At 39.2% G+C, this 26,778-nt stretch overlaps 2 protein-coding genes across 4 annotated transcripts in view; one reads left to right on the plus strand and one right to left on the minus strand.

Annotated features, from left to right (window-relative positions):
- LOC126482292 (uncharacterized) overlaps positions 1 to 26,778 on the plus strand; it is a 137,762-nt gene that overhangs the window by 103,499 nt on the left and 7,485 nt on the right. The window lies entirely within an intron of this gene.
- Positions 20,106 to 26,778, minus strand: part of LOC126482293 (CDAN1-interacting nuclease 1) — a 169,149-nt gene continuing 162,476 nt past the window's right edge. The window contains exon 9 of the mRNA XM_050106296.1: positions 20,106 to 20,275. The gene's annotated coding sequence lies outside the window, so the exon portion shown is untranslated. The remainder of the gene's footprint in view (positions 20,276 to 26,778) is intronic.

The following is a 26,778-nucleotide window of genomic DNA, read 5'->3' on the forward strand; positions in this document are numbered from 1 at the left end:
CCCTCCACACACACACACACACACACACACACGCACACACACACACACACACACACACACACCTCCTGTCCTCTGTCTAACCTGCAGCACTTCACTGTATGCCGCCCCCACCATACTATCCCTCCCCCTCCCCACCCAAGCCTCCTTACCCCCACCCAGTTGCCAGTCCCATCATGCACTGGTGTTGCTGCTCACAGTGTGGTTTCAGTTGCCTGAGACTGCTTTCATGTGTGCGGGTTGTGTGTGTGTGTGTGTGTGTGTTTGTGTGTGTGTGTGTTTGTGTGTGTGTGTGTGTGTCAATTGTCTATTGTTTGGCCTTAATGGCCAAAAGCTTTATTTGTGACAGGACTTAGCATCTCCGCTATATGGTGAGTAGCAACGTTGCTTTACATAATATTGTTATTATTTTATTTTTTATTTTACAAATCTGTTTCCTTAGGACCAAATTGAAGAGCAAATCTCCAACGTCATGGAATGTGTTTATATAAGAAATTACAACATAAAAATAATAACAGATAAAATAAAATGTTTATGAACCCAAAAACACCGTAAGTTTATGTAAATGCGACCAACAATACAACATGGGAATCAGCTTAATTTTTCAAGGAACTCCTCAACAAAATAGAAGGAATGACACATGAGGAAACTCTTTGGTTTCAATTTGAAAGTGTGTGCATTACTACTAAAATTTTTGAATTCTTATGGTAGCTCATTGAAAATGACAGCAGCAGTATACTGTGCACCTTTCTGCACAAGAGTCAAGGAAGTGCGATTCAAAAGCAGACTGGATTTCTGCCTAGTATTAACTGAGTGAAAGCTGCTAATTCATGGGAATAAGCTGACATTGTTGACAAGAAATGACATTAAAGAATATGTATATTGAGAGAACAATGTAAGAATACCCAGACTAATGAACAGGGGTTGACAAGAGGTTTGCGAACTTACTCCACTTATTGCCTGAACTGTGCATTTCTGAGCCAAAAATATCTGTTGAGAAGGGAAAGAGCTACCCCAAAATGTAATACAATATGTCATAAGTGAATGAATATAAGCAAAGTAGACTACTTTTGATGTCAAACTATCACTTACTTCAGGTACCGTTTGAGTAGTAAAAATAGTAGCATTAACTCTTTGAACAAGATATTGAATGTGGGCTTTCCACAACAGTTTACTCCCTATCTGAACACCTAGAAATATGAACTGTTCAGTTTACTAATCATATGCCCATTCTGTGATATTAAAATGTCAAGTTTTGTTGACTTTTCTGTAAAAACTTAGTCTTACTGTGATTCAGCATTAGTTTATTTTCTAGAAGACATGAACTTATGTCATGAACTGCACTATTCGGAACAGTGGCAATGTTATACACAGCATCCTTTACTACCAACCTAGTGTCATCAGCAAACAGAAATATTTTATATCACATCATTTATATAAATAAGGAACAAGAGTGGCTGCAGCACTGATCCCTGGACACCCCCCATTTGACCGTGCTCCACTCAGACCCCACATCATAGCCATTCACAACAATGTGGATAATGACCTTGCACTGTCTGTTGTTAATGTAAGGGGTGAACCAATTGTGAGCTACTCCCCGTGTTCCATAAGGGTCCAACTTCTGGAACAATATTTTGTGATCAGCACAATCAAACTTGTTATTTAAATCAAAAAAGATTCCTAGTGTTTGAAACCTTTTGTTTAATCCATCCAGTGCCTCATAGACAAATGAGAATATGGCATTTTCAGTTGTTAAACTGCTTCTAAAACAAAACTGTACATTTGATAGCAAAATATGTGATATAAAATAATCAATTATCCTTAATTACACAGCCTTTTCAATAACTTTAGCAAACACTGATGGCATATAACTAGGTCTAAAATTGTCTATGTTCTCCCTGCTACTGAGTACTTTAATCATTCAGGAAACTGACCATTCTTAATGGAAAAATTACACAGGAAACTGACTATTCTTAAAGGAAAAATTACAAATATGGCTAAGTACAGGGCTGACATGTGCAGCACAGTACTCTAGTATTCTTCTAGGCACTTCATCATATCCATGAAAGTCCTTAGTCTTCAGTGATTTAATTATTAACTCAATCTCCTCCTTGTCAGTATCACAGATGTCAATCTCGGAAAGGCATTTTCTACGAGAGTTCTATGATTCCCTGTAGAAACTAAGTTTTTATTTAATTCACCAGCAATGCTCAGAAAGTGATTGTTAAATACTGTACATATATTTGGCTTATCTGTAACAGAAATATTTTTACTATGAACTGACTTTATATGCTCTACCTTGTGCTGATGACCAGACACTTCCTTCACGACTGACCATATTATCTTAATTTTATCCTGTGAAATGCTACTCTATATCCGTACCAAATACTCGTTGCCTTCCTAATAATATTTTTAGCACCTTACGATACTGTTTGTAGCACCTTACAATACTGTTTGTAATGCACTACTGTAGCTTGATTGTCACTTCTTCTAACATTTTGATATAATTCCCTCTTCATTCTACATGATATCCTTATCCCACTAGTAAGCCACCTAGGCTGCCTTTTACTGCTAGTACCCTGTTTAGAACATTCTAATGGAAAGTAACTTTCAAAAAGCATGAGAAATGTGTTAAGGAGAGCATTATATTTGTCATCTATGTTATTGGAACTGTAAACATCTGCCACTTTTGTCTCTTAATGAGGTTTAATCTAATATGGAGGTACTCTTACTGAAAAAAAAACTGGCTAAAAGAGGGATCATTTGATAGGCTCCAAGCCTGAGGCCTAAATGAACTGTCAATTAGGTAATGGAAAGAAATTTGAGGGTGAAAATAATAGAGGGAGACCAAGGCTTGAACACAGTAAGCAGGTTCAAATGGGTAGGTTGCAGTAGTTATTTGGAGGTGAAGAGGCTTGCACAGAATAGAGTGGTGTAAAGAGCTGCATTGAAACAGTCTTTGGACTGAAGACCGCAGCAACAGCAAATTATTTCATTATGTTTCTCTAGCAGAAAATAAAAAAGAAATAAAAGACACACAATGTCCTCAGGAGCTGTCAGGCATTTTGTAAGTACATGTGTGGCCAGCGAATATTTATTTATATATGTAGGTCATTGAAAGAACCTGCAAACCCAACATCTGAATGTTATTTAAAGAGTCAATCTACTCAGGGACTTCAATAGTATTTGCCTAGAAGGTAATTTCCCTCCACAGTGGTGAGATAGTATCATCATCCCAAAAGCAAACCAGACAAAAACACCACCTTCATCAACAGTTACCGATAGATTAGCCGTGGCAACATACTCTGCAAACTTCTTGAAAGGATGGTAGCCAGACGATTATGCTCGGTTTGCAAATCACGGGTCCATTTGTCCCCCTATCAGTATGGTTTCTGGGAGGGTGATCCACAATCGACCATCTGTATATGTTGGAATCAGCAATCTGACAGGTTTTTTTCTAAGTAACAACACCTCATTCCAGTCTTTTTTTACCTACATAAGGTAAACAACATTGCTTGAGGCACCATTTTTTTATTCGGCAGCTTCTGCCAATTGTTTTGAGTGAGAGTTCATGCCTCACTCATTTTCCCAAGAGTCCAAGAGAAAAGCATCCCACAGGGGCCTGTGTTACGCTGTTTCTAATCACTATCAGTGGGATAGTGACCTCTTTCAGACCAATGGTCACTCCCGTACTTTATTTTAATGACTTTTGCATTTGGTTTAGCTCCCAATCTGTAGCCTTGGCTGAATGTTGGCTCCAAGATGATGTCTGAAGGGCATCCATTTCTTGGACCCTTTTCAACGGCTTCCAGCTCTCTCTGCGAGAACATCTCGTGGTACAAAAACTTATGAAAGTTTCACTTTAGCCACAAGTCAGTAGAAAGTGGTGTAGGTGACATACAGCATAATAGGTCATGCCTTCCCACCCAAGACTGTGCTTGTTAAGCTAATCCTTTCCTGAATTATCTTAATGAATCACTGCTTAGGATTTCCTCCAACCTGTTTTGTGTGAAACCTTTTGATGTTGTCTCTCAAAGCACTTTTTGTAGCACATTGGATTCTTCAGAAGATGCAAGCAGGCTGCCTGTGATTATAAGTGGATGTGCAGTTAGCTAATTTACTCGAAATAAATTCTGTGGTGCCATTATGATGTGTATATTAGCAAATACCATAAAATAATTACTATTAAATAATCTGAAATGATTCTTCTCAAAAAGTTAATAAAATTTGAGAGCGTGGTAAAACCAACTATACAGAAGGACAAGCTCTGAGTGCGTCCTATCACCAACTATCACATACAACATGCTCTAGTATATCCTATCATTGGCTGGTGAGATTGGTGTACAGCTGAAATATCTTGCATACTTCATAAAACTTCGTAGCTATTTGTACATTGTCCACTTTTGGCATAACAAATGCTAGAAGGAGCCCATGGGTCATCATTTATATATTGCTTTACTGCATAGTAGCATTGTATTAAAGCTCTGATGACCCATGGGCTCCTTCTAGCATTTGTTATGCGAAAAGTGGATTCCGATAAATAATACTTAATAAAGAAAATTCTGAGTTTCTTTCCAGAATACTTCTAATTCCCATAGATATTGATCACCAAGCAAGATTCATTCTCAAGGCTCACATACTTCTCCCCAATCCAGTGATTCACTACCACGTCATATTGTCCACTCCTTTATGAGAAACAGCTTCTTACTCTGTGCCATTGTATTCTGTAGTGCTGCTTGAGGCAGTGAATTACTTCTGCTTTCTGCAAAGTCCCAGTAAAATGTAAAATTTAGAAAATAAAATGCTGTCTGAAACAAGAGGAATCTCACATTTTCCATGAAAACACGAGTCACACTTTTCTGTCATTGTACTACAGTTTATCTTGCCTAGATCTCTACATGGGTGCACAGCATTTGGACATTGTTGCACAGTCCCATATTTTGGAAGTCCTTGTTAATAAAAAGCTGACAGGGCTGCCAACATTTGTCAACTAAAGACTAGCTGCTTGTGAACGTTTAATGCTCTGTGCTTCCTTGCCTACACCTCTTGTGGTGCACTTTGTGCTACTCTACTCTGTATTTACTGTGCCCTTGTCTTGTCCCAATTGGATTATGGTCACCAGTTTTATGGCAGAACGGCACCATAAGCTTTGAAATTATTGGACTCAGTCTGCCATCATCGTGTAAGGGTGGTTACTGGCACCTTCCAGACTACTCTCCTTGCTGAAGCAAGATCTTAATCCTTCAGTTCCAATGATACCAACCCTTGCTTACTTTTGTAATACCATCCAACAATTTCCTATTCATTCATCTTACTAAATTCTTTTTGCATACTGGGGGCACCAACCATCTGATACCTGGTTTCAGTTGGAATGCATTTTCAAGTATGTAAAGTTTCAGTTGCCTCCTTGGCCTGTTGGTGCCTGTTCCTCTCTCAGTTCTTCAGGAGTGTCAGGGTGATGATGTCATTTACTTTGACGGCTGTGAAACCATGAATGGAACAGAATGTGCTGTTACATCTCCTCTGGTCAGGAACAACATTGTTACCGGGAATGTGTAGTATTCTTTTGAGGGTGAAGATATCTATTAACAGAGCCCTCCACTTAATTAAATGGATCTCCCTCAGCCAGTTTTAATTCTGGTGTATCAATGAGCAGTCTCCAAGCTGTTGATTGGTGTTACTCTTGTCACACTGTGAGATCCGCTTTTGATGAACTTCTCTCTGACCTTAATCATATTGTCTGAGCCAGTTCTCTTTCTTTTGGTCCCAATTAATTTGAATATTCCAGGAAATGAACAGGTTGACTGACTGGCTATAGAAGTGATTACTCACCCAGCATTCACTGGAATGATTCCGGGTACAGATTTTTGGGTGCAAATAAGACCTCTTCTCACTTGGAAATGGAGCATCTGATGGGCTACTACCCCCTCTAGAAAACCCTGCACTATCGAGGAGACAACTGCTGCATAGCACTGCCTCTTCCATTCCTCCTGGAAGAAATCTACCATACTACATCTCCTCAATGTCAGTGATGCCAGGTTAACCAATGGTTTTATTTTATGTAATGAACCCCCCCCCCCCCCCCCCCACACACACACACACACACAACTGTGGGATGGGCAGCCTCTGTCACAGAGCTCCAGGTGATACTCGCCTGATCACACCCACCTATTGACCTGATTATTTCTTTCACCTCTGTCAGTCCATTATGTTTTTAGCTTTCTCATTTTTATTATTACACATATCCTAGCTAGAATGCACTGTCCTTGCACTTACTTGGGTTGGTAGTGGATCAGATGTGGGTGGAAACCCCTTGTCTGCTTGTGTCTGTGTATGTGCTGTTGGATATGGGTGTGTGTGCGAGTGTATACCTGTCCTTTTTTCCCCCTAAGGTAAGTCTTTTCGCTCCCGGGATTGGGATGACTCCTTACCCTCTCCCTTAAAGCCCACATCCTTTCGTCTTTCCCTCTCCTTCCCTCTTTCCTGATGAAGCAACCGTTGGTTGCGAAAGCTTGAATTTTGTGTGTGTGTTTGTGTTTGTTTGTGTGCCTATCGACCTGCCAGCGCTTTCGTTTGGTAAGTCACATCATCTTTGTTTTTAGATATATTTTTCCCACCTGGATTGTTTCCCTCTATTGTATACATATATATCTCTCAACACAGTCACTCTGGCAACAAACACATTTATCCCAGTGAGAGGCCAGTTTGTTGATACTGTCACTGTAGAATCTTTGGCTCTGGTGACTGAGTCACAGCCACACCTCTGCTTGCACTTCATCAATGTTAAAGTGAAGCCCTGAAAAGTGTTCCATAAGTTTTGGAAATAGATGAAAATAGGATGGGGCCAAGTTGGGGCAGTATGGCTGAAGATTGATGACAGTAAACCCAAGACATGGAATTGTTGCAGATGTCACAGCACTCGTGTGTGCTCTGGTATTTTCATGCTGAACGAGAGGGTGCTCAATGTGTGGATAAACTCTTTGAATTTGAAACCAAATTACAGCACATTGTTTCTCACTTTCCACCTTAGTTATTTTACATGCTACAATTCAAAGCCCTCTAGTGGCAGAGGGCTGCAGATATGTAGACATGAAGAAAAATATGTAGACTGTTAATAATGTTTATTTTATTTAAAAATCTTAGAGGGCTTCCAAATACAAAAATTGGGAGGCATTATTTTTCAGCACATCCTTGTAGTATTAAGTGACGTAGTGAACACATGGCAAGGGTTCTAGGGTCATCACAATTGTTTTGAGGTCACGAAACGATGTTTTCATTCAGCATTTTTTCACCAATAAAACTTTATGGTGCACTCTCTCTGAATAACGGGCACTTCATGCCTATACAAATATGCCCAAAGTGGTACTGCAGTGACAAAAAATGGGCTAAGAATGGGTCCTAACATGCCTGATAAAAACTTAAAATTACTGCAAAAATCTATATAAAACTGAAAAGACTGCAAATTCAGTAAAATATTTCTAATGACATTACTCTTTCAAAATACGAATCATAGGCTGGGCATTTTTGATGAATTGTGGTAGATGAGTGAAGTATACAGAAAAATGCAAAGCAAATGATTTTGTGTTAACCTTGTAGTGTGTGTCCTTATTTGCCGTTTATATGTATCAATGTATATAAATAGACTTTGGAACACGAAAAGCCTCTTCAAAAGGCTCTGACAGAAAACTGGGGAACCAGCTGCCTCACTCCACCTTTCTCACCAAAAAGTTTGGCTTTCAAACATGTTCACACTTTTTTGTGCTGAAAGAAAGTATGGTACCAGAAAGACATCGATGATCAAAGAGTGAGGAGACAGTTCCAGTGGGAGAGAAAGAAAAGTGAGACAATGATGGTGGGAGAGAGAAAGTGGCAGTAATAGAGAAAGACAGATAGATGAAGACAGTGACAGTGGGAATGAAAGAGAGAGGAGATGTAGGGTTATTGGGGAGGGCGCATTTTGGACCAAAGTTTTTAAACACTTGGGTATAGGGGAATAGTTGGATCCCCCTCCCAGAATTTTTGAGCAGCCAGGGTATGGTGGAGGCAGAGGCTGTGGGAGAGAAAGACAAAAGGAGATAGTTTATGTGAGAGAGGAGATAATGATAGGGTATAGTCAATAAATCAATGGGAGAAAGAGGAGACAGTGGAAGAAAGACATATACACATCAAAAAAAGTTTCGCATCACCTTGGTTCTGAGAGTTCCGGAACCTGTACAGAAAATTGGAATAGAGATCAATATAAACATCATTTCCACCCTTTTTATTGCTCATAAACACCACAAATTGCATGTTGTACCATCATACAGCGAGACCTTCAGAGGTGGTGGTCTGGATTGTTGTACACACCAGTACCTCTAATACCCAGTAGCACATCCTCTTGCATTGATGCATGTCTGTGTTCGCCGTGTGGCATTCTATCCACAAGTTCATCAAGGCACTGTTGGTCCAGATTGTCCCACTCAACAGCGATGTCATTATCCTGAAGGAAATCATTCACAACATGTGCATGATGGGGGGCGCGAATTGTCATCCATGAAGACAAATGCCTTGCCAATATGCTGCCGATGTGGTTGCACTATCGGTCAGAGGAGGGCATTCACATAATGTACAGCTGTCACGGCACCTTCCATGACCGCCAGCAGTGTACGTCAGCCCCACATAATGCCACCCCAAAACAGCAGGGAACCTCCACCGTGCTGCACTCGCTGGTTGGTGTGTCTAAGGCATTCATCCTGACTGGGTTGCCTCCAGATACATCTCTGACAATTGTCTGGTTGAAGGCATATGCGACACTCATTGGTGAAGAGAATGTGATGCCAATTCTGAGCGGTCCATTTGACATGTTGTTGGGCCCATCTGTACTGCACTGCATGGTGTCGTGGTTGCAAAGATGGACTGCGCCATGGACATTTGGAGTGAAGTTGTGCATCCTGCAGCCTACTGCACACAGATTGAATCATAACACGATGTCCTGTGGCTGCATGGAAAGCATTATTCAACATGATGGCATTGCTGTGAGGGTTCCTCCGAGCCATAATCTGCAGGTAGAGGTCATCTGCCCTTGGGCGGCCTGAGCGAGGGATGTCATCGACAGTTCCTGTCTCATGTCCTCCATGTCCAAACAACATCGCTTTGGTTCACTCTGAGATGCCTGGACACTTCCTATGTTGAGAGCCCTTCCTGGTACAAAGTAAAAATGCGGACGCAGTCGAACAGCGGTATTGATCGTCTAGGTATGGTTGAACTACAGACAACACGAGCCGTGTACCTCCTTCCTGGTGGAATGACTGGAACTTATCGGCTCTCAGACTTCTCCATCTAATAGGCACTGCTCATGCATGGTTGTTTACATCTTTGGGCGGGTTGAGTGACATCTCTGAACAGTCAAAGGGACTGTGTCTGTGGTACAATATCCACATTCAATGTCTATCTTCAGGAGTTCTGGGACCGGGGGGATGCAAAACTTTCTTTGATTTGTGTATATAGACCATGGCAATGAGAGGGAGATGTTGAGTATGGAAGCTTAATTACAGAGACATGTTGGGTAACAGGATTTTCAATGTTCTGTGTTAAAAACGGTGCGAATATGCCCACATGCCAAAATTTTTGGAGAGGAAGGCGGAATGAGAATTGAGGCACCCAGTTCCCCACTTTTCTGTGAGAGTCTTTTTAAAGAGGAACAAATTCACCTTTTTTGTGCTCCTAAAAGAACATTTTTATGCTTGTATACTTTTACTTTTCTTAAAATTATTTCTCAGCTCTGCATCAATTTTGCTTTCAATGTCCCTATTTTACTACTTCTACCTATTTCATAATTCAATCAAATTTCTGGCTGACATGATGAACTCCTGATGAATTATTTCTTAACTGAGGGACTGATGACTTTTCTGTTTAGTTCTTTAACCTCCAGCCAGCTGACAAATCAAATAGAAGATAGGCGTGCATCAAACTCCCTAATTCCTTCTAAAAGAAAATGATTTGAAGTGCAACAACTGCTAGTAATCTGTTAGATATCATGCAATAGAAAATTATTTCATCATCTTTACGTAATGAATGCCTACTTCATACTGAGACTTTAGAATGAAGAAAAAAACTTTATTTTGAAGCATTATGATCTTTGAATTTGAGTATATCTTCTCTACAGAAGCTTGAACTGCTTTCCTTTTAGGCAGCACATCACCAACAATTACAATGTTCAGTCTTTACTTGTAGAAGTTGAATCCTGCCATGTGAAATGAAATGCATAAAAACAAGGCAACCATGCTTTATGCACTCTCACGCTTGACTTGTTCATAAAACATAATTTATTGATTTTTGTTTATCAATTCTAAGCCAGACTGGTGTATATTAAAATGTGGACTTTGTGACTGAGATCTATCACCAGCCGAATTGTAATTTTGGATTCACTGAGTACTCAGGTGTCCCGTAAACTAGTTGAATTCAAACAAGAGCCTTCCCCACCACAAGGAGCACAAATCCTCAATGCCAAGCAAAGGATGTAATGGTCAACAGGAACTGCCAAGATGTAATTCCCTCACTCCCATGTCTGGAAATGTCCAAAACTGGTTAGATGAGGAAAAATATAAAATAATAAATCTTCTGTGTCTTCCATAATTCTTAGCTTAGAATATTGTCTAGCTCTTCCCATCAGATGTCCACTGTCCTTCATGAAGAGTCGAAACAATTTTTAAGAAAAGTGGTAGAAAATTGTAATTAATGTGCATCTGTCCTCTGAAGGAATCTCTCACCACATTACCAAAGGCTGATATTATTTTATCTATCTCCTGTATGCACCTTTACAATAAATATTAACAGCTACCATTATAACTGCATAATAATAGCAAGTTTATCCACAGCTGTTCAGCACCGCTAGAGATAGGCACATTACAATATGCAATTAAAAGCATACACACTATATCTACTGCTGTCACCTGACATGTTTTCACCAAAACCTGTCTTGTTCTTCCTCTTATAATTTGGAGTTGAAGGATCTTTCCTGTCTTACTCTTTAAAGTCCTGTTTTATCCAACCCTCCCGTTCCATTTCCTGATGAATGAAGGAATTCCAGTTCTGACAAGTTGTGGAAATGATAACATTTTTATGATCCTAATAACCTGCTATTGTATGGTGAGTATTTATATCTATTATTTGTATACGTTGATGTAGCTTAAATTCTGATGCAATTCCCACTGATTTCCATTTGAAATGTTGTGTGATTATTCTGATCAAAGATACCTCCTTCACAACTAAAATGTTGTTCATCCTAAAATGTGTGTCAGAGGAAGCATTTGGAGACAGAAAGACCGTTAACTTGAAAATAAAACTAGTCATGAACATTCCTAAAGTAAAATTTAATAAAACATGTCTTCAATTTGGGACAATACCAAATATACACAAATTAGAATAAACAATTTTGCCACTGAAGAAAGTAAAGTGAAAAGTGCTTAAAATTAGCTACAGAAGACATTCAAAATGATGAGCTAATTACAAAAAGTTAGAGGTGATTTAAATTTGTGTAATAAGCTTGACCCTGTGCAGATTAGTGAATTATCGGAAATTGTGGAATGCATGTAATAAACACAAGCACCAGTTACATTCATATAGATGCACTGGACTAATGAATATCAATAACTTATGGATCTGAAAGTAGCTGGTGACCACAGAAACTGTTAATTTCTATTTAAAATTTGTTATGATTGTGCCAAACAGTTAACCACTTTAAGAGATGATGTGGATGTATTTTTTGTGAACAAAGAGAGTTAGAGTTTCGAAAAAAAAAAAAAAAAAAAAATTATGTAGAGTTGATTTAAACTCCCTCAGTGAATGTAAATCTTGAAGTGAACAAACTCCAATATCTTACTAAACAAAAAGAAATAATCACAATAATATAAAAGCAGCATAAAGGACAGAATGCAGAAATTTTTTACTGAGGGGAGCACTATGGCAGGAGAACAAATAAGCCAACTAGCTTCAGCCTTAATCTCTTAAATGGCAATATTTCTACTGGGAACATAGGCTGATGTGCACATATTATGCAAAATACAAGACAAAATTCACATACAATAATACTGAAATGTTTAAAAAAATTCTTTATTTTCATTACAGCCGTGGAGAGAGGCCTGGAACAGTTCTGGATTCTGTCACTTGAGTTCATTGAGTGAATAAAGGTTTAACCTTGAATGTATAGAGTGGGTGGAAATGTAACTTTCAATTAAAAATTATTTATAACCTTATTAACACTTAACTAAGGAAGGAAAAGTAATTAGTGAGTGTGGACAAGGGGAAAGAAATGAAAGAGGAAAATGCCTGGTAAAATTTTTCATGGAGCATAATTTAATCTTCACTAACACTTTGTTTAAGAATAATGAAAGAAGGTTGTATACGTAGAAGAGATCTGGAGACACTGGAAGGTGTCAGATTGATTATTTAATATCTGCCAGCTCTGCCAATTTAGGTGGGAGGCTCCTGTTTTTCCACTTTTTCTCCTATGTCCCAATTATTCCATTATTTCTCCATATTTTTAGCTGGTATTTGTCAGACTTAAGACATTTGTTTTGAAAACCCGACATTTCAGTTTTTTGGCGGATACTTGGAAGTCCTTTGCGCATTTGTCACTTTTAATCAATATCCTTATTGATGTTTATAAAAATCAGGAAGTTGCATGTGACTTTTACATCGATTCTTAATTTTTCTCTTTCCCAAGCATTTCATATTATGTACACTCATATTGCTCAGTGGTGCACGTACTGTGTGCTGTTTGGGCTTGTGTTTCTGTGTTGTCATTGTGCTTAAGCGAAGTCACTTATTATTTAACATTTTTTATAATTTGTGTATATTTTCACAGTGGGTGGTTGTTAGTGTTGTTTTGTTGCCTGGATCTCTAGAAGGCTTTATTTTTGTGTAAGCAGTTATTTTACGTGTATCTTATTTCTCATATTTGTAGTATTTTATTTTTCATAATGGCAAAAAAATGTAATTCTGTTTTCAGCAAGCAATATTCGGAACAATTTCCCTGCATTTTCAAGTCTGGGAAAGGTCTGCTGTTTGCATTTTGTACTTTTTACTTATGTGACAATTGTACATACATAGTGGAAAAAGCAATATTCGGGGGAAAAAAAAAAAAAAAAAAACCACTGAGAAAATGTTAACTGTGTGAACAACAATAAAAAACTGGAATTCAGTGTTAAAAATGAAAGTGATAAATGTGGAAAGCTTATTTACATCATTTATTTTAGAACACAATTTGTCAGTCAATTGTGCTGACCATGTGTGTCACCTGAATCGATTACCTGGGCTACATCACAGATAAGGTATATGGAATCAACGTTTTGGGCAGTTCTGGTGTTTTGATTTGTGTTCTTATAGCCATTATACAGCTTTGTGATTACATAGGAAAGGACTCACATAAGTTGTTTTGAGTTTATACTGAAAATGAGCCACAGTTTTTCAATTATGTCCTTGGAGAGCTCAGAAAATAATGAATTGAGTGAAATGAGACATTGCAGACAAGTGGATGCTGCATCATGACAACACCCCATGTTGCACATCCACTTTCACCATGGAATTTTTGACCTCAAAAGGCATTCCTATTGTTCCACAGTCCCCCCATTCACATTATCTGCGTATTTTTTACTTTTTTCTTTTCCCAAAATTGAAAAATATCTTAAAAGAATGTCATTTTGGGACTCTGGAGAACATTCAAAAGAACATGACCAACATGTTACAGCCCTACCATTTCAAACCTTTCAGTGGTAAATTGTCGGGCATCACATGAGTTGCTCAATTTAATTGATGGAATGTGAAAGGGAATACAAATATATAAAAATGAGACTGAAAATGGCTGCTGGACAAAGATAAGTATATAGAAGCATGTATCACTAGGGGAAAGATAAATACTGCCTACAGGAAAAGTAAAGAGGCCTTTGGAGAAAAGAAAGCAACTGTATGAGTATCAAGAGCTCAGATGGGAAACCAGTACTAAGCAAAGAAGGAAAGCTGGAAGTTGGAAGGAGTATATAGAGGGACTGTACAAGGGAGATGAACTTGAAGGCCATATTATAGAAAGGGAAGATGGCATAGATGAAGATAAGATGGGAGATACGATACTGTAAGAAAAATTTGACAGAGCACTCAAAGACATAAGTCTAACCATGGCCCCTGGAGTACACATCCCACCAGGGCTACTGATATCCTTAGGAGAGCCAGTCATGAAAAAACTATTCTTTCTAGTGTGTGAGATGTACGAGACAGGCAAAATACCCTTAGACTTGAAGAAAAATGTAATAATCCCAATTTCAAAGAAAGCAAGTGCTGACAGGTGTGAATATTATTGAACTATCTGTTTAATGAGTCATGGTTGCAAAAGACTAACAGGAACACTTTACAGAAGAATGGAAAAGTTGGCAGTAGCTGACATCGGGAAGATCAGTTACTATATTCTGGAGAAAAGTAGCAACATGTGAGGCAATAGTGACACTCTGACTTCTCTTAGAAGAAAGGCAAATCTATACCTATAGTGTTTGTATACTTGAAAACTTTTTACTATGCTGAGTTGAACACACTCTTTGAAATTCTGTAGGCAGAAGGAGTAAAATACAGGGAGCAAAAAGCTTTTTACAACTTGTACAGAAGCTAGTTGACAGTTATGAGAGTCGAGGGACTTTAAAGGGAAGCAGTGACTGTTAAGGGAGTTAACAGGTTTTTAGCCTAACCCTGACATTATATTCACTCTATACATTGAGCAAGCAGCAAAGAAACCCTAAGAAAATTTGGAGAAGCAGTTAAAGTTCTGGGAGAACAAGTAAAAACTTTGAGATTTGCCTGATAACACTGTAATTCTGTCAAAGACAGCAAAGTACTTGGGAAAGCATGTGAACAGAGTGGATAATGCTTTGAAAGAAAATATCAGATGAATATCAACAAAAGCAAAGCAAGTGTAATGGAATGTAGTTGAATTAAATCAGGTGATGCTGAAGGAATTAGTTTAGGAAACACAATACTTAAAGCAATAGATGCGTCTTTTCTTCTCATCCTGTATGGTAAGTCTCCTCTGATCCGTGTTTCTGGGTGACTTTCCTGAATTCTACCCCTTTTCCTAGACCTCTCCAGTCCTTTTCCTTCATCCTTCTTCCTTCCCCTTCAACCCTCTGCCTGCGGAAGGAGCCACTGACTCCGAAAGCTTGCAAATTACAACAGTCTTTTATGTGTGTGTTCTGGTGCTGCTTGGCGAGTAGATGTTTTATCTCTCCAATTAAATTATTTTGCCAATAGATGAGTTTTGCTATTTGGGCAGCAAAATAACTGATGATGGCTGAAGAACAGAGGATATAAAATATAGACCAGCAAGAATGTGTTTCTGAAGAAGAGAAATTTGTTAACATCAAATATTGGTTTAAGTGTTAGGAAGTCTGTTCTGAAGGTATATGTCTGGAGTGTAGCCGTGTATGGAAGTGAAACATGGGCAATAAACAGTTTAGACAAAAAAAGAATAGTGGTTTTTGAAATGTGGTGCTACAGAAGAATGCTGAAGATTAGATGGGTAGATCACATAACTGATGAGGAGGTACTGAATAGAACAAGGAAGAAAAGAAATTTGTGGCACAACTTGACTTAAAGAAGAGATTAGTTGATAGGACACATTGTGATTGATAGGATGTTTTCTGAGATATTAAGGGATTACCAGTTTAGAAATGTATGGATGTGTGAGAGTAAAAATCATAGAGGGAGCTCAAGAAATGAAAACAGTTAGTAAATTCACTAGGGTGTAGGTTGTAGTAGTTATTCAGAGATGAAGGGGCTTGCATAGGATAGAGTAGCATGGAGAGCTGCATCAAATCAGTCTTCCAATTGAAGACGACCACCACCATCAGCACCAGTACCACTACCACTACTACCACCACCACCACCACCACAACCACAAAAACAACAAAAAAACAGTTTTTATGATGGTGGAATTGTTATACATTGCTAAAATTCCTCGTAAGCACCATCATTATCAACCAGTTTCCAAGAAAAGGGGGGGATGTTTGCAACAGTCTTCCACAAATAATTTAATGGTCATCCACGGTAACTGTTCTTTCGGGAACAGATACTACCATCATATATAGTTAAAATATGGCTTCCCGGCCATTGACCTCCTTGTGCGAACGCACACGCTATGCCCGAACTCGTACGGGACTTGGTAGATTAATCTGCCACGAGTAATGAGTATGATGGGCAAACATCTATTAGGCGCACTACGAATGTAGTGGTGTGGACATGTTGGGAATGTGGATCTCACGGGGAGCGTGCAAGGGATAAGTCCCTGCAGACGCACTATGCCCTGTGCCCGCGTTGGCTCAGATGGATAGAGTGTCTGCCATGTAAGCAGGAGATCCCGGGTTCGAGTCCCAGTCGGGGCACACGTTTTCAACATGTCCCCAATGAAGTACATCAACGCCTGTTTGCAGCTAGGGTGTCCATTTAATTATCATTTCATTTCTAGCAAAGCTGCATGGTCATCCACGGTAACTGTTCTTTCGGGAACAGATACTACCGTCATATATAATAAATAATTTATTGGTACATTTTAAAATCTTGCCAAATTTGCAGCTCCATCTCTTCAAGAGTTTTTGGTTTTATATGATAATCTTCCTCCTCGTTTGCTCACCTCCAGAAGTTGCAGGGCATTAGATCAGGACTCTTTGTAGGCCAATCAAGGGGGCCACAATGTCCCCACCAGCATCCTGGAAAATGGATATCAAGCCATACACAGACAGCTATTATGAAGTGAGTTGGAGACCCGTAAAGAATAGGTCATTGTAATTGTCCCATGTGGATACAGTACCCTTAACATAATCTTCAAGAGTATCAAGGTACCATTCAGCATTTATTATGCCCCAAATGAGATGTGGACCTACAACTTATTCAAAGGTATTGCTGCACAACACTGTGATCTTTGGGTGATGTTGGCTCTTTTTTTCAAATACCACCCTTGAATCCTCTGTTACTAAGTAATATCAACGGTGCTGGTTAACATACCTATCCACTTGAAACACAGTTTCATCTGACCACAGGACATAATCAAATATATTGGACCATTGCATTGTTCATCAGAAGGAAGTAGCATCTCCCAATATGCCAACTGATATTCAGTCTTTTGGCAATATTCGTGGCAGTCATATGATTCCTCAAAACAATTTGAATTGTGTGTTGGGTCAAACCACTTTCAGGAGATGCCTGTCTTTGTGATTCCTGAGGACTTTGAGTGAACATTTCCTGAAGCACTTTCACATTTTCCGACATTCTGGACGCTGAAGGGTGTTCATTAGCTTTGAGTGGTAATTCCTTACGGTCTTTGTCACCATCTCTGTAATTTGTGGTGTAGTGATATGCAGCACTGATGGTTAGGAAGTTGTAAGCTTCATCTCTGTGAGCTCATGTTCTACAGACAGCTTTCCCCTGCTGGGAAGTTGCAATCTGTCGTCTTTATACCTGCCTGTTACAGCCCCAGTCACATGCATGTACACTTTTCACACTGTTCAAATCGCACACCGACCTGTGAATTACTTTAGTAATTTCCTGTTTATCAGTCACCTTGAATTTTCATATAGCCTTTTAAAATAACTGTAGTTAATTACTGTATGAGTTTCAGCTATATATTAGAAATATTTTCAAAAATATTCAAAATTACCTAAAACTTAAACGTGTTAACTCTTCATTACAAGCAACATCCTGACACATTAATATGTTATTGTAATACATCAGAAGATAAATTGAACACACTGATGCTACATAGTTAGTTAATAGCTTTTTGTTTGTAACAGTATAAGTTACGTAATGATGTGTCATATTAATCTTTGAACTTGTTAATAATTAAAGAGCATGAGAAGTATATTGCGTAAAAACAGCAGGGAGCATACATGGTATGATATGCTCAATATAAAGTAGCCAGTTTAAGGACTGTACAAGCAAGATTTTTACTCCTGTCCTTAAGACTAGCATAGATGAAATTATCTGCAGTTTATCTGCTTTTGGAAAAGTACTAACAAGGAGTTGGATCGAAATTTGGAACCATCATACGGTGATGAAGATGAGGTTCCCAGGTACCACATCAAGAATTTGAATTTCACTTTATTAACTTGTTTAAATGTAATTTTGTAATTATTCTAATCCTTTGTCATGTGATTTTAATCATTATATTAACTATTTCATTGCAAGGTCAGCTGCGGTTCTCCCTTAGCTCTCGGGGAAAGGAAAGAATATGGTGTAGCCACATGTTTTTCTTTCCAGAAAATGATTCTTAAGTCAGTATTATGAAGGTTTTAACAGGGTTGGAACTGTAAGTTTTTTATGGGTACTTAAAAATCCCATTTGTCTTCAAAAAATATTAAAAATACACCATACCACCATGTCATGCACCCTCCTCTGCACAAACTATCTTAGAGGCAACCTTGTTTCATTTGTTCTTATTTTGTCTTCCAATTATCATTTTTCATTTGGAATTTTTGCGCTTCTGATTTTAATTTGTTTTATGTAGTATTGTTTATTTAATTCCTTCTGTTTTGATTTTTTTTTTCATTCACGTTATTGCATTCATTATTTCTATTTGTCTCATTGCCTGAATTTAACTTTATTTATGATTCCTTCTTTCATTTAAATCTTCATATTGCATTATTTTGTCCATAGTGCAACAAGAATTTATGTTTTAAATGTTTGAATGACAGTTACCATCTAACAAAATGTACATCTTGTAACTAAAAATACTTTTTTGGCATCATTGCACAGCCAATATAAATAGATTAATTTGTCTTTTGTTTAACTGATAGATCAGCACTTTCAAAAATTTAAATATTATTGTAGGTAAAGCAAAATTCTGACAGCAAATTAAATAAACAAATATTCCAATCATTCTTTTTTCGAGACAAAATAAGAGTGAATAAAATAGTTAATAAGATGGTTAAAATTATGTGATAAAGGATTACAAATTTAAAAATTTTCATTTAAACCCATTAAGTGAATAAAAATAATGATCAAAACCATTCCAATAAATATTTAAAAAATTTATAGGACATAATGAGATTCGAACTCACAACCTTCACTACATCAAGAACATACCTTAACTGCTATGCCATAGTACCACTTTGTCCCCAGTCATCCTATTAAGGCTATATATAGTATATCACACAAAATTCCTGGTTCTCCTGCCCCCCTCCTCTTGTCGACTACTTGCAAATGAGGTCCACCAGGGTGAATGGCTATAAAGTGTGATAGCTGGAACTTTAATCTACATCACCATATCGATGATCTCAAAAATATTATTCTACCCCTGGGGACCTCTCCTTGTAAGTTTGGAAAATGAGTAAAGTAAATTTATAGTTGGGACTGGTCAAGGAGGGAAATTACCATTGTGACAGCAAAAGACTATGAAGCTGATTAGATACAGTATGATCCAGCCAATCAGATTGATAACTATGGCATGTTCTAGAAGGGAGAGAGATATGTACAAGCTTATCTTGAGGAGTTGTAATTCAGCTTTAGTAGCATGAAGGCTTAAGTTTCAGTATTGTCATAATTTTGTAAAAGTGTTTGATTTGCTTATGCTGAAAAGTTGACTTGTTCATAAAATGGTAAGAGCAGATGTAAACAATGTTTCCGGAAGTATTTGAGAGTTGAAGAAACTTTTGTGACTTTCTTTTGATAGGCTGTAGAATTCCGCGTGGCAGGCTATGCAGTCAAAGTTGTTTAATTCCAGTTCACTGAACATTAGTGACCAAGTATACTAAACCTAATAATCATCATGTGAACTTTCAAACTCTTTAGTGGCTTTTAAAATTTGTGATTCTTGAGACAGCAGATTGTGAAGTTCATACATATGCTGGCCACTTACAAACTATGAGGGATTATATGTTTTTACTTCAAGAACTGTGTGTGAGAGCAGATTGGCGGCAACATGTGTATCATTAAAACCGAAATATATAGTTTTATTTAGTACCTCAGCCAGACATGATATAACAAATCCTCTTTGCAGCAGGAAACAACTTGTTTTATGCAGCCTGTCTTTTAAAATGATTTTTCAGGTAGAACACACACACACACACACACACACACACACACACACACACACACACACACACACACACACACACCACTTTAGGGCAATATGTGGTTTTAAGCTGAGTGAGTGAAGATCCAATAGTCAGATTGTAACTTGTACTATGGGCCACCATACTTCATATCAGCATGCCAGCTGAACCTACCAAGTGAGGTTAGACGTTGCACCGTGGTCCACCACTGATACCTGCAATGAAATAAATACTACATAATAAAGTCTACCATTAGAAGAAACAAATAATTTTCATGAAACAAAAAACATCAATCAGTGTTTAAAAATATAATATAATTGAATGGATAAAAAAATCTCCTCACCAAACAACAGCAGTAGAAAATGCACGCAAAGGATATTGTGTAAGCTTTTGGAGCAAGCGGCTGCTTCTTTTGACATAAGGGTTGAAGGGAAAGGAACAGGGATGAAGGAAAAATACTGGCCCAGAACACTGGGTCAGGGGGTATTATCAGATCAGATCAGATGAGAAGGAAAGACAGGATTTGAAAACCTGAGTGCTCAAAGGTGGAAGATAGGTTGATAAGCAAGACAGAGAAAAGCAATATGCAAGAGTCATTTAAGAGTGTAAAACTAAGTGCATTATACATGATAGACCCTTTAATGATGTTTTCTTCAGTAATATTTGTCTTGCTTACTATCCTGTCTTCCACTTTTGAGCTCACAGATTTTAGAATCTCATCCAGTAAGTCTTCCCTGACCCAGGGCTCAGGGCTACTTTTTCATAACTCTCCCCATTTCCTAAACCTAGCCAGTATTTTTTCTCCTCCCTTCTTAGTTTCCCTTCAACCCTTCTGCAAGTGGAAGGAACCACTAACTCCAAAATCTTGCAAATTTCCATATATTCTACTTGTTTTCTCCTGCCGCCACTTGGTGAGTATATTTTTTTATCTATCCAGTTCTATCAGTTTTTTAAACGTAAGTATTAATAAAGGCAGAAACATTTTTCAATAGGGAGTTGATTCGTGCCCACCCTGTTGGCAGTGGAGAAGATAGTAACTATTATTAGTCTGTGTATGTATTTAATTTTCAAGAATGCGTAGTTGTTCACTAACAAAAAGCGCGAGCTTCAGAAGTTGACAGAAATGCTGGTCTATCAGCGTTCACTATCATCAAAAGAAGTGGGTAATACTGTTCATTTATTTGCTTTCTTTTGCTAGATAAAGGAACACCTAGCTCATAACACTAGCTTTTGTACCACATTTTGTTTGTTCCTATGCCTACTGCTGCCAAGCAACCAGAAATTTTATGTACTCTTTCTAGAATGTGGATACATGACTGTTAACAAAACAGAAGCCTTTACCTTTGAGTGTACATGAGCATTCTTGAAGCAGCTACTTGAATCTCATGCTGCTATCGAGGATCTAGAAATACTGCACTGCTTTAATTGCAGTCCATTCATCAGTAGTCCTGGTAAAGTGTCTGGTGGTGGTGGTGATTATAAATGGCAAGGCCATCAGTGAACTTGTGTGAATGATATATAGATGAGCGTGGTGAGACTCTACTAAAAAATAATAATAAATTGGAAAACCAAGTTGCATTCATACAAAGAATTGAAAAGGCAACCGCCAATAAGATGAGCGTAAAAAAAAACTAACTAAATAAAACCAAGGATAAATACCAGAACATACAGAGTTAAAGGAGGACAGGGTACAGTGTCTGGATGACTGCTTAAAAATAATGGGTGACCGAGCCACTCAATGACACATTAAAATCATACCCAATATTCTGGGAAGAATTCCAAATATCACACAGAATCTTAAAACACAAACCACACTCACCTCATTATCAGTTAAAATAAAAGCAAATCATGTGGGAGAACCAAATCAGCTCTCAGTTGTTTAATTCCAGTTTGCTGAACATTAGTGACCAAGTATACTACATTACATTTATACCAGTTAATAAAGTGAAATTCAAATTCTTGATGTGGTACCTGGGAACCTCATCTACATCACTGGATGATGGTTCCAAATTTCGATCCAACTCCTTGTTAGTATTTTTCCAAAAGCAGATAAACTGCAGATAATTTCATCTTTGCTAGTCTTAAGGACAGGAGTAAAGATCTTGCTTGTACAGTCCTTAAACTGACTACTTTGCATTGAGCATATACCACGTATGCTCCCTGCTGTTTTTACGCAATATACTTCGCATGCTGTTTACTTATTAACAAGTTCAAAGATTCATATGATACACACACCTCTCAATCACACAAAATCTTAAAACACAAATCACACTCACCTCATTATCAGTTAAAATAAAAGCAAACCATGTGGGAGAACCAAATCAGCTCTCAGGTTGTCATATAAAACACACACTATTAAAATATGTCGTATTGAAAGCTGTGTCCCACATGGGCAACGTCTTCAGCTTGTCATGGTCAGAACAAAGTAAGTCATGGTTGTACTGAAGGTTTTACAGAAAGCAGCTTATTATTCCTCACTTCCAGCCACTAAGCCTTCCACCAGCTCATTGGCTTCTTGGTCACAGATGAGGGGACTGTACAGCAAGCAGGAGATGGAAGGGAGGAAGCTGCCTCGGTAGCCGCATCAGTAAGTTCATTTTCCTGGACGCCTATGTGCCCTGGAACCCAGCTGAAAAATATTTCCGTGTCCTGCCTTTGCAAGAGAAGGAGGGTATTCTGCACTTCCTGCACCACCTAATTCTGTTGGATACATGTGGCCAATAGAGACACTATGAGAATCTAAGCAGATGAGGAATTTCTTGCCATAATGCCACCTCATCTGCTCCAGTAAGCCAGGGGGATCTACTCAAGCCCTGACTTTGGACCTTAATGCCCCCACCTGTAGCAATTCAGAGCTTGCCCCCACCTGTAGCAATTCAGAGCTCTCCCTCTCACAGATCCTGAATGGCCTCATTGCCCATGAATGGTGACAGAACAGCTGTTGCAACTGCAGCTTTGCAACAGATATAGACACTAGCAATTTTGGAATGGACAAAGGCCTGTATGCATGGCGTACCACGAGTAGATGACCTGGAATAAATGGCGGAGGCTCACCAGGCTCTGCACACAGGCTAGCACCTGGACTTATGCAATAATGCCCTATTGACAGCCTAAAGGCCTTGTGGTAAACTGCATCCAGTATTTGGAAGTGTGAAGGCCTTGCTAATCCATAAACCGGCATCTGTATTCCAGATGGGATTGCACAAAGGAATTACAAAGTTGGCGCAGATGTATCCTGTCAGCTCCCCATGACCTATGACTGATGCATTTAAGGATGTTTAAAGAACTTTTAGTTCTTTAAGGTGTGGCGACCATGTTAGCTTCTCATCACTAGTGAGGTCCAAATATTTCATCTTTTTCTTATTAGTGAGAATAGTATGCCCCAGTTTTAAAACAGGTAAATTAAAAGGAGAGTGGGAGTGATTGAAATCAACATAGTTTTCTCCAAAGAGAATTAAAAATGTGTGATGTTAGATGAATTGTCAAATGCAATTGCCAAGTAGCCACTGCAAGGTTGGAGAATGCACAGAAGATGGTGAAGTCATTCACAAACAAGGAACACAGTGTGGGGTGTCATATTGTGGATGTAGTACTGTTGATCACAATGGCAGATGCCTTGACACTTAGAATATTCCCTTGATTGACATCAGTCTCCTGCTTAAAACGGGCTTAAAATGGCCAGACAGCACATTCCCAACCTTATGTCAAAAATTACTGTCTGATAGGAAAGTGGGTAGACGTCCATTGAACCCTTGCTAACAAAGTTGCAACAAAATATTATGCCTCCAGGTAGTATCGTAGGCCTTTCCCAAACTGAAGAAGATACTGATAAGGTGTTGCTTATGGAGGAAAGCTTGCTGAATTGCTGCTTCGAGTGTGGAGTGATATATCCTGAACTCACACTAGGTGCCAGCTGACCATATGCTCCAGTGTCTTTCCTAATCAGCTTGTTACATTAAAGCTATGATAACTACTGGGGTTAGTTCGATCCTTCCCTGGTTTTAAAATCAGGATTAAAACAGATGCTTTCCATGAGTTGCATAATTCTCCTGTCATGCAAATTTCATTGAAGAGCTGAATGAGTAGTCCAATTGTTTCAACATACCATACGTTATCACGTCATGGCCATGTGTAGTGTCATGAGCACCTGACAATTCAGAATCCAACTCCCAAAGAGAGAAAGGCATGTTGTATTTCTCAGTGTTGGTGGGACAAAAAGCAAAACCGACCCTATCTCTTATCTCCCGATAATGACAGAAAGCTGGAATCCTGGCTAGATTTGGCGTAACAGCTGCTTTTGGCAGTCATGAGTTCTACCTTGAGATCTCCCTGATGGCTTCCCACACTTTACGTGCGGATATGGACCTATTGATAGAGTTCAGTAACTCTGACCAAGACCTCTGCTTACTCCTGCATTATGCTCCTCACCTTTGTCTGCTCCATTCGAAAAGTTGCAAGATTCACATCTGTAGACCACCGACTGAATGGTCAGTAGCCACCCTGCTGTCTCTGGTTGCAGAACAACTTATTCCACAAAGGGACAGGCTGCCTCGTAGATGTTCCCATTGACATCAGGCTGGATGCACCAGTAGCATGATGGATCATGGCCATAACATGGTCCACCTAGTTCTTGATGCCATCACTGCTCAAAAACAGCTAACTACCTGTAAAGCATTCAGTTAACTTTCTGAGTAGCTATCTTGGTGCCTTCCTTTTGGGATCTGCTCCATCAGACAAATAGATCCAGATAGGGTAGTGCGTGCTACCATGAAGGTCATTGTGCTCTCCCCATTGAGCAGTGTCTATAAGGACAGGCAAGCAGAAGGGAGGGGCCTGTAGTGGTGCTAAAATGCATAGTTTGACCAATGTTTATCATTAATTCCTGTCATATCCTCACTTGTCAGACCCCTGGGCAAGTTCTGTTAGAACACTATAAACAGAAATGGATGGGGTAGAAAATCAAGATGATGTGTAAAGACTTCACTGTCAATGGGCTCATGAGACTGAAGATACACAGAGCCACTATCCAAACAGTGACTGCTTTTAGTGTTGTTGTTAATGGCGGAGGTGAGGAGTGTAATGTGTCCTTCATGAACACTGCTCCACCCCCCCCCCCCCTCCCCCCATTCTTCCTCCCTCTCACCAGTAAGGTTGTCTTTTCTGTGGAGGTGACAGCCTCCAAGTACGTGTATGTCAATCTGTTGAAAATGAGTCTCTTGGAGATGGAGGCCAACTGGTCTGTTCTGTATGAGGAGTCTCAGTCTCTCCAGATGAGTCTTGTATCCATTCATATTCCACTGGAGTACTGCGAGCCATTTCAGTGGTGTGGTTTTGATGTATTCCTGTCCTTGCGCCAGGGCTGATGAGGCACTTGTAGAGTGAGGGGGATTGGAGGGACTGCCTGGGTCTGGTGACGAGGCATCACAATCCACGATGTCCTCCCCCTCGGTTAAATATGTCGAACAACTTCTAATGGCATCCGGGAAAACTTTTGACCCGAATGTCATGACCATTTCCCTTCAAGGATGACGTTCACTATGAATATGTTGCTGGTCTCTTCTGTCATAGCTGCCTGGAACGCTATGTCTTTGCTCACTTCACTTTGGCATGTACAGGTTCTGGTGGTGGATATGGTGTGCTGGACATCATCTGAATTGAAGTGTCCCCCTTGGGAAGAGGTTTCTGTGCCACGGAAGCATACAAAGTGGCAAACATAGGGAGTTTTGTCACCTTATATTCTTTTTCAGCTTCTACATGGGGAGCATCTACTTGGTCACTTTATTTCCTAAATTTTGAATTCCTTAGCAAAAATAAGTGAGTGTTGGCTCTAGATGGGAGGCTCCCAGAGTAGTTAACACATGTTGCTGGGGTTGCCAGTCAGTCTCAGAGTCCTGGGCTGCCTCTCCATACTTTCCACAGGTCACTTCTCTTCTGTAACTCAGCATTGTCTGGCCAAAATGCTAGAATTCGTACCACCAGAAAGGGTTAAGTGTGTATGCCTAACCCTCATCAATAACATGTACAGGCAGTGTTGGAGAATTGTAGGTCACAAGGAAGGTGACGGTCTTCTAAATTTTTCCATTATTCCTCTATCCATGTAGTGCCCATTCTTGTTTAAGTTCTATGATGTCTGTGCCCCTAATATAATGTGAGTTGAGGGATTTATGCAACTCAGCAATTATGTTACAGTCAACTAACTTTGTAAGAAGTTCCACCTGCTTTGCCCCTTTAGTGTCAACCAGTAAGGAACCAATTTTGGAACTGCTTAATAGACATTAAGGTACCAGCAAGCTCCATTACTGAATACAGTTGATTATGTAATGGACTCACCTCCCTTATTCAGATGGTACACTCATCACACTGGGAGTTGAAGCATTTAATTTGAAGTGTAACGCCTTGGTCCCATTAGCAGCTAGTGGCAAATAAGCAGACACCAAGACAGAGCCCCATTTGCCCAAGTACGCCTGACACGACTGAGGTGTGGCAGGTCCCCAAAGGACACCTGCTAAAGACTGTTCCACCTTGACAGCCATGCATCTCATTGCTGCACAGCACACCTTAAGATTGAAGGGTCTCCTAGAGAGGTTTGCACATCCTCGTGACCCAGTTGGTTAGCCAAGATCACTGGCCTCTGTGAAGCACAATGCTCCACTGCCATGCCACACAGTCATCAGTGGAGCATGCCGAGAGGTTACAGTGACAGACGACTGGTGTTGCG

This window comes from Schistocerca serialis, chromosome 5 (genome assembly GCF_023864345.2).
Source record: "Schistocerca serialis cubense isolate TAMUIC-IGC-003099 chromosome 5, iqSchSeri2.2, whole genome shotgun sequence".
Taxonomy (NCBI): domain Eukaryota; kingdom Metazoa; phylum Arthropoda; class Insecta; order Orthoptera; family Acrididae; genus Schistocerca; species Schistocerca serialis.